The sequence below is a fragment of the Artemia sp. Qi Xiang Cuo genome, chromosome 14, assembly GCF_049724085.1.
Source record: "Artemia sp. Qi Xiang Cuo chromosome 14, ASM4972408v1, whole genome shotgun sequence".
NCBI classification, from domain to species: Eukaryota; Metazoa; Arthropoda; class Branchiopoda; order Anostraca; family Artemiidae; genus Artemia; species Artemia sp. Qi Xiang Cuo.
Genome location: NC_142807.1, coordinates 27,188,650 through 27,198,685, shown reverse-complemented (window position 1 = coordinate 27,198,685; position 10,036 = coordinate 27,188,650).

Below are 10,036 nucleotides of genomic sequence, written 5' to 3'. Positions count from 1 at the left end.
CTCGAAAAATAATGGTTATTTCAACCTGGAGAAAGGGTCGTTGATTTTGAATGCGAAGTAATTTTATAAATCTTGAAGACTTTGGCGTAAAGAGCGAGAGTTGGGGAGGGGGTAGACCCCATCCTCACTATTTTAAGGTTTAATTTTGTTCTCAACTTTCACTTCAAAAAACGATTTTCATTTTAGACTTATCTATAATTCTTTTGGCTAACTGACAAAACACTGCAGGTCATAGAGCAAAGGCGGAGGGCAAGACTTCTTGGGGACATGGCCACCTATCGAAGGCTCAATGGAGTGCGGAACAGACTTATTCACTGAGACCGAACTCAGTTTGTTGCAAGGAAAGCCGATGAAATCGAACGAGCAGCAAAAAAGAAAGACATGGGTAGCCTGTTCAAGCACCTCCGTGATCTCACAGAAAATAAAACACCAGCATTGGGACCCGTCCTATTCAGGGATGGGACACTTCTCTCTGATGAGGGTTCTTGTCTCGAGCGGTGGAAGGATCACTTCTGCTCACTCCTGAACAACACTAGCACGTCTATGCCTCCTACTGATAGTCCCAGCCCACCTGGCAGTCCAAGACCCGAAGCAGAAGCTCCTCCAGACGAGCCTTTCAGCCCCTCAGAAATTGGAAATGCAGTAAAAAGGCTCAAGAACAATAACGCTACCGGCATATGTGGCCTGAGTTTGGATCTGCTAAAATTTGCAGGTCCTGTTATGCTCTTGTTTCTTCACACCATTGTTTCTACATACCGGGAACCCGAGACAAGTCCAGAAGATTTGCGGATGGGCTTCCTTATCCCTTTGTGTAAGAGGACATGCTCTAGAAATAACTGCTTGAACTACCGTGGACTAAACCTACTTTCTGTCCCGGGAACAATTTTCTCAATGGTCCTGCTAGATCGATGTCGAAATATCCTTCGTAAAATCCGGCGACCGGAGCAAGCTGGTTTCATGTCGGACCGTTCAACCATCGAGCAGATTTTTACGATCCGACAAATCATAGAAAAAGCCACGGAGTTCCGACAAAAAGCTTTTTTTAACTTCGTCGACTTCCGTGCTGCGTTCGACTCAGTGGACCGAGAAGCTCTTTGGCGGATTCTAGAATCGAAAGGCCTCCCTGAGAAATACTGCAGACTATTCAAAGCTCTACACCATGGGACAGAGAGCTGTGTTCAAGTGAACGGCCGGCGCAGCCCATTCTTCCAAATCACGACAGGAGTGCGCCAAGGATGTGCAGTGGCCCCAGAGCTCTTCAATGTCATCATAGACTACGTTATGACAAGGACTACTTCACGTCTCAGCTTTGGACTCAAGTTTGGAGATCGTGTCATTACAGATGCTGATTTTGCCGATGACTTGGCCATTCTGGCGGACTCCATGGAGCAGTTGCTGGAAACGGTTCAAATCCTACGAGAAGAAGCTGCAAAAGTAGGACTGCAGATAAACTGGACTAAAACGAAAACTATGGCCATAGACCCATTCTCCCCTGCTGCAAATCCTTCAGTTAGCCTGGATAGCACCACTAGTATCGAAGTTGTCCAAAGGTTCACCTACCTGGGCTCTATAATTTCTTCAGATGGCTCGCTTCTTTCTAAACTACAAGCGAGAATATCCAAAGCGTCTTCTGCCATGGGCAGACTGAACCGTCACCTCTGGCGAAAACCAAACATTAGTCGCACGACCAAGCTGCGGATTTTCAACGCCCTCGTCGGCACTGTGATGCTTTATGGAGCTGAGACGTGGCAAGCTTTAGCCGCAACCCTCAAGGCAATTGATGTCTTTCAGTCGAAGAGCCTGAGGAGGATCGAAGGTGTACGATGGCTCGACTTCGTAAGCAAAGAGAAGCTGCTACAGCTCACCAAGCAGTCTTGGTTTTCGACCAAAGCAGCCGAACGAACATTACGATGGTTCGGACACCTACTTCGAATGCCTCCACACATACCTGCGAAAACGATCCATGACTTCGACCCTGTCAAAGCCGGTCGGAAGCGACCTCGCGGCCGACCGAAAAAACGATGGTCTGACAGCCTTTCTAAATTCCTGACGATGGCAAATATCAGGTTGAGCGATGTTCAAACACTTGCCATGGACCGAAGTGGATGGAGGAGGCAGACGTCACTCTCTACGCCGAGCAGCGCCCGGCAGGAGACATAAGTAAGTAAAGTAAGTAAGTATAATTCTTTGCTAAATTAAAACGGTATATAGAGCATAACCAGTCAAACTTTTAATCGAGCATTGTTGAGAATCCAATAATCATGAGCTAATTGTGGTTGTGCTCCGACTTGTGGTGAGTGACAGCTCAGTTGAAACGTCTCATCTGTCTGATGATAGCACTCAACGTTTTGAGAAGAATAGGAACCTTTTCCTCATTCTTTGACCTTATGGCTAGAATTTTAAGACTAGGGCTATAAGAAAATCGCCCTGGTTAAATAAAAAAGTCACAAAGAGTTGTAGCAATGAAGAAAATACTAAATGTAATGGTATGTTAGGGTAAATTGTTGTTCACTTCATAAAAACACTGTATAGGACATAATAAGCCAAAACAAGGCCATCGCCCGCTTTTTTGTAAGATAAGGATTTTGAATTTCTTAAAAAAACTTTATTTGGGAACTAAATTGAATTCAAGACTTTTAAACGCGGTAAGAAGTATATATTATGAATGAGCGAAAAATGGGCTTTAAAATGAGCTTTTAGTCAAGCAGATAAGGTTTAGTCCCAAAAAGTAGTGTCTGACCCCTTAGAATCTCCTCTGCTGTGAGTCAATTGTGATTGTGCTCCGATGCGAGTGACAGCTCATTTTAAACGTCTCATCCGTCTGATGATAGCACTCCATTTTTTGAGAAAAATAAGAGTCTTATTCTCATTCTTTGACTTTCTGAATATAATCTTAAGACTAAAGAGATAAGAAAATCGCCTTGGTAAAATGAAAAAGTCACAAAGAGTTTAAGCATTTAAGTATATATTATTGTTATTTGAAATCTAAAGCCTATTACTTTCCGCTTCATAAAAAAACTGTATAGGACATAATAAACCAAAGCAAGGCAAAGCAACGCCATCGCCCACTTTTTTGTAAGACAAGGATTTTGAATTTTTTTAAAAAAACTTTATTTGGGAACTAAATTGAATTCAAGGCTTTTAAACGCAGTAAGACGTATATATTATGAATCAGAGAAAACTGGCCTTTAAAATGAGCTACTAGTCAAGCAGATAAGGCTTAGTCCCAAAAAGTAGTGTCTGACCCCTTATAATCTCCTCTGCTGTGAGTCCATTGTGATTGTGCTCCGATTTGTGGCGAGTGACAGCTCATTTGAAACGTCTCATCTGTCAGATTATAGCACTACGCGTTTTGAGAAGAATAGGAACCTTTTTCTCATTCTTTGACCTTATGGCTGGAATTTTAAGACTAGGGCAATAAGAAAATCGTCCTGGTTAAATAAAAAAGTCACAAAGAGTTGTAGCAATGAAGGAAATACTAAATGTTATGGTAATGTTATGGTAAATTGTTTTTCACTTCATAAGAACACTGTATAAGACATAGTAGGGCAAAGCAACGCCATCGTCTGCTTTTTTGTAAGACAAGGATTTTGAATTTCATAGAAAAAACTTGGTGTGGTAACTAAATTGAATTCAAGATTTTTAACGGTTGCAGGAGGTAATTATTATGCATCAACGAAAAATGGGCTAGAGAGTGAACACATAGTAAAGCAGATACAATTCAGTGCCAAAAAGGAGCGCCTTATCGCTTATAACCTTCGCTGCTGTGAGTCAAATGTGTTAAAGTAATTTATATAGTCCTTTAAGTTAAAGGAGACAAAATTTGGCAACACTGTAATCAATTTGAAAGATTGGGCGATCGGCGAGGGATATTTTCTTCAAGGTTTGGCAACACTGACCATAGGGCGATGGCAAGGGCGATGGGCTATTACTTCAGGCTGGTAGGCAATCTAACAACAAATCACTTCCCACTGACGAGTTATTTATATCCGTATTGAAGTCACCAATGATCATATAATCTAGAGAAATAGAAAGAATTTTTTCCACTAAAAACTTCAACGTGTTACAGGCTTTAGCATATCTAGCCATCGATCTGAAAGAACGGTCATCATAAGGCAGAAAAGAATTAATGAAAACTATAGTGCCCAAACGAACAGCCAAAAAAAACTTATCCGAGTAAAAAATCACCGGCAAAACCAAATTATCATTGCGCTTAAAAACACAAGCTAGCCCATCGGATGGGCGGCCTCTTGTGGCTCTGGCAGTAGTAAAACACACATCATGATGAAGGCTTCGAAGTAAAACGTTAATACTTAAGTCTGTAAGAAGATGCTCCTGTAAACAGATCAAATCAAAATCATTGTAGTGCTCATCAATAACGAAGTCCTTATCCTTTGTTCCATTGATATTAAACGATATTATTGAAAACTCAAAAGTCATTGCAAAAAGTGGGAGCGCCGACATTAGTTCCTTAGATACAGGGCAGGACAGACCATAAGAAGTATGATTTTTACCACAGTTAGCACACTTGGGAGCAGCACTACAAGGACTATCCTTAGTAGAAAGATGTGGCCCAGCACATCTGGCACATTTCGGGACATTGCTGGTGCAAGCACTTTGAAAGTGGTCGTATGATCGGTATTTGAAGCATTATTTAGGTATTTCCTTAAATTCATGAATTCGAAAAAATTCATATCCAACTTTAATTCCTTTTTTGAAATAAGCAGACTGAGTGAAGGAGTCTTCAAATTCAAGCTTGACTGACAGAGTCTGGCCCAGTCGATTTGCAATTATTATACCTTGCAGTCTATTAATAACTGAAAGGTCAACATCAACTGGGAAACCTCTGAGAAATCCCAAAAAAGCGCTTGGATCATACTTTAACTGTTGCTCCGGTAATAAAGTTCTGAACCGATGTACAAAAATCTTCAGTTGCAGATTTATCGATATTAACACACCATCTGTCTTTAGCAGGTTTCACACTACAAACTAATTCATGCCCAGCTATTTGATCAAGAACAGATTAGCGTTTAATCGGATCAGACAGATCTGAAGGCACTTTAGAGACAATAACTGTCGTATAAGTGTCAATTACTGGGGTAGGTTTCGGAAGTTGAGGAAAATTCAACTGATAATTGTCGAGTTTCCCTGACATTTCAACAACCACTTGTTGCAGCTCATTCAACTTAGAGATTAAAGAAGTAAAAACATTTGGAGGGAGACATGGCACCTCTGTAGGTCGCTTTATCGTAAACATAGGCACAAAAGTGTCGCTGCTGTCAAGAGACCTTAACAGAGAAATAATGTCACTAAAATGATTAGAAAGTGCATTGTTGCACTTACGTACTGGGCAATCCGATTCAGGTGCACATATTTGCCACCGAAAACTTTTAGCTTCTTTGACCATATTCACGTCAAAAAACTCCATACCATGTCTTTTGATAATATCCTCGTAAATTCCGCTTAGCAAATTGCTTTGAATAAAATTCAGAACCGGAGAATATACAAGTTCAGGCGTTTCGTCAGAGCTTTTCATGGCTATCGCAATCGCCACACAAATTAAAAAGTCTCAATATTAATTCAAGAAAAAATACTGAATTAATAAATATCGAAATATAGGTCAAACTAAAAGCAAAGTAGATTCCATTTTATAATCCTCTTAAAGTTAACTCAGGTCAAAAACTCACTTGGAATAAATTATGACCTCACCAAAATAAATCCAGACAGGAATAATATCCAATTCAATTTTGGTGTTACCTCACTGAACTCTGAAACGAAATCAGCATCGATAAATAAATGAAACCCAAAACGAACAGAAATTACAATAAATAAACAAGTCAAACTCAAAACGAGCAGAAATTAACATAATTTGGGCGCAATACCCCTATGCCTTCCCAAGGCCAGAACAAAATTTGCACTTTACTGTTGGCCAAACATAGTTGACCAAATACTTAAACAAAACGAGTATTTTATTTGACCAAAAAAGCAGCCCCGATTAACATAAGTTGGGCGCAAAACCCCTATGCCTTCCCAGGGCCAGAACAAAATTTGCACTTCACTGAAAAAATACAAATGAATGTGCATTGTCAGTTTAATATACATATAGTGAAATTTAGTAATTAAAATGTTAATATTATTTAATTTATTATAGTTATAAAAGTAAAAACATTTATATTTTTTCAGTAAAGTGCAAATTTTGCTCTGGCCATGGGAAGGCATAGGGGTTTTGCGCCAAACTTATGTTAATGTTGGCCAAACATAGTTGACCAAATACTTAAACCAAAACGAGTATTTTATTTGACCAAAAAAGTAGCCCCGATTAACATAATTTGGGTGCAAAACCCCTATGCCTTGCCAAGGCCAGAACAAAATTTGCACTTTACTTAAAAAAATAAATGTTTTTACTTTTATAACTTTAATAGATCAAATAATATTAACATTTTGATTACTAAGTATCAGTGTATGTATTTTAAACTGACAGTGCACATTCATTTGTATTTTTTCAGTAAAGTGCAAATTTTGTTCTGGCTTTGGGAAGGCCTAGGGGTTCTGCGCCCAACTTATGTTAATTTCTGATCGTTTTGAGTTTGACTCGGTTACTTATTGTAATTTCTGTTCGTTTTGGGTTTCATTTATTTATCGATGCTGATTTGTGGTAATTTCACGCTTGGTAGATTATTTGATTTTATTTTTGCTCTTTTTTTGTTTAATGGAGTTCTTTACATTTCTTTGAAAAATTTATTTTGTAGAAAAAGTTTTTTTAATTAATCTAAATAAACATTGAGTTGTTGGACCCTCTCCCCTCCTCCGCATGTCGAAACTAAAACCCACTTGATCCACCAACCCTCCACTAGCTCCTCGAAGTTTAAATTCTATCCCTAAAGCAAATTTAGATTGTCAAGAGTGGAAGTTAAAATTTATAGGCAATTAAAACTATTCAAAAACAGATTCAGAATTATAAAATTGTCTTGGAAATTTTCGTAGTTTGAACTCAATATTCAAAATTAAGCTTAAACAAGTTGAATTGCTTTCAAACTTAGTCTACATATTAACATTAACAGAATGAATAATACCAAAATATGAACTTTACACTCTGAATTAAGGTCAAATTCAGAATGTTAAGGTTTGAAAATGCTTCTTTGGAAATAGACGGATAAAGTGAAACTTTTAAGAGTGGCTGAAGCGGTAGCTACAACCTAGTAAAGGACAAACCACGGTCCATAGTGACGAAAATTAGTCTGAAACCCCCTAAAACAGTATCGGATCGAAGCAATAAATACACCGTTGGAATTGCCTTGGCCCAAAACCTTAGACAGGAAACTTTCTATCCCTTGACTTGAACAACAGGGAAAATGTCTGGGCTTGAACAGCAAGGAAAATCACTTTTTTGGCATGGAAATCACCATCAATGTGTAATTATCAAGCAAAATCTTTTACGTCGTTCGAGAAATAAATTTCTAAGGAAGTTATATGACTTGGATATCTTTTAATGTGGTAAGCACAAACAAGATGATCCACAGTACAAATTATAGGCATTATCATTCTTGTTTTAGATGGAGTTTATCCAAAGCCTACGATTGAAAAATATGTATGTTCAAAATAGCAACCATACATTTTAGCATTGTTTATCCCATTTAATTGAAGTTTTGACGTAAATCTGACAATAATTAAAATTATATCCTTATCTTTTTTAGCTCGAAATCAAGTTTATTATGAAGAGGTGTGAAGAATGAATTTATTAATACAAGTTTTTCAGAATTTAGTAATCTTTGCGAGCTATCAAAATAAGGCAAATTAAAAATCATGTGCATTTTCATTTAAATTATAGAAAGGAAAGTATGAAATCTGTCGCAAGAGTGATTAAACCTAGTTTTTGATTCATTTATTCTCCTTATTAAAGGTTAATTAACTGAATATTTAATCACAAAATGAATGAAAAGTTTGTTGATCAAAAATTTGGAACTTTTCTATAGTTTTCGTTTCCGAACAAATTTAATTCCTACTTTGAAATTTTAAATCTCATACCTAATTTTGGATTTTGAACCTTGATTTTTACTTTGGAATTTTACAATTCATTTCAAATTTTCAATCTCAAATTTTGGAACTTTCAAATTGAAATATAATTTAGAATTCTTTTCAAAGCCAATATACCTTCGACAGAATTTAAAGGAGTTCGTCTGCTGTCAAAAAAATGAAACCATTTTTGTGAAGTAGCAGGCCTAAAGGCCTGGGAAAATTTTCGGATAAAGTAATGTCCTTGCGTGGGTGTCTTTTTTGTTCTCTTTGTCATTGTAGTTAGGGGTGTCGATGGCCTTAAACTAATTTTTCATCGTTTTTTTCCACTGAATTTGGCAATGTGACGTAGAAATTACGAACCACCAAATATGAGTCTTACCTACAATAGGTTAAGCCTGGATCTGCATTATCATACTTCAATGACAAGCAATTTAAAAAAAAAGAACTTTGGAACTTTGCGAGAAAAAGGCAAATAAGGATTGGTCATTTGAATAAGTCGATTAGAAAATGAAATCCCAATTAAACTACCCAAGACCACTAGGGGATTAGTTACTTTTTGTCCCCATTTTATTGTCATCAACAACAATTATAGAAACGCAAATAATGAGAAAATTAAATTCTTTATTTCACGAACAAAACATGCTTGGAGCACAAAGTTTGTTCTTATCCACTTTAATTTGATATAAAAGTTGTTATGTTTCGGACCTAATTTCTTGAAAAACTAAACAAAACCGCTAATTAGAAATTGAATTTCCAATCAGACCACACTCTTAACTTTCTTTTTATCCTCATCATCAGTAGTTATAGAATTAAGATCTCTTTGACGTTCCCCTTGGTGTATTTTTATAATATACGAGAACAGTAAAACAATAAAGTATATTTGTATGTTTTGAATATTTGTATGTTTAACTAACCATGATGGCGAGAAAAACGAGCAATAATACGAAACAGCTTACACGGCAGCCCAGAGTTCAAACATGAGTCAGTTAGCCATGGGCACCAATTAGAGAGACAGGGGCAACTTGTTACAAGTAAATTTCTTTTAGATATGTTTTTATTTTCGTGTTTTAAACGAAAAAATCACGTCCCTCCCTTAGATTTTGAAAAATACCCTTTTTTGAGACTCTATGAAAAGGTAAGAAATCATACACGACCCCCCTTATTTTTCTGGTTTGGCACCTTCAGAGAAACCAGCTTTTTTACCAAAAGAAACCAGGGTAGGAAAATAAAACATCTTTTGTAGTTTTGAGAGATTATTCAAATTTGCTCTTACTTTGATTGTAACCGTTCACTGAAATGCTTTTTAGAATGAGTAAAATAATAAAAACCTGAGAATTAGCTTCTAAAATTTTAGAAGAGTAGTATCTCAAATTCCCTTTCATTTTGAAAATGTTCTAGCTCATAGAGCACAAACTAAAATTTCTGCATCTTGTATCTGCCTTTTAAGTTCTAGTTCAGATCGGGATCTTTCCTACTAATGACATCTAGTAGCTGCAAAGTTTTATAACTTTTTACAGCAGACGGTAATCAAATTAGAAGTAAGGTTGCCACCGCCATGGATTTATCCATGAAAACATGTATTTTTCAACCCAATAAGATTTCTTATTGACAAATGGATTTCTCAATAAGAAACATAGATTTTTTTTAAGAAAACATGGATTTTTTCCCATGGTACGGAATTGGCGTCACTCAGAAAACTAATCTTTACAGCAAGCCAAAATGGGTCAGCAGACCAGCTATCCCACTGCTCTTACATCGGTGGCCGCAGATAGCGCTCCAGCTGAGGTGCTGAAGAAGTGCGGGAAATTCAAAGCTTCTTGCATGTAATTTGTTTTGACCAATTTTAACCATGCCAAAAAAAACAATAAATCTGTCCCTGCTTTTGCCCCACCAAGGTAAGCTGGAAAGGGTTGTACAGGAGAGCTAATTTGGTCTAATGTCGTTCTCTGGGTTGAGCTTTTTCTATGTTTATCATGAAGAAGAGGTACTTTGAGCCGATTTGGACAGAACAGAAAAGCAC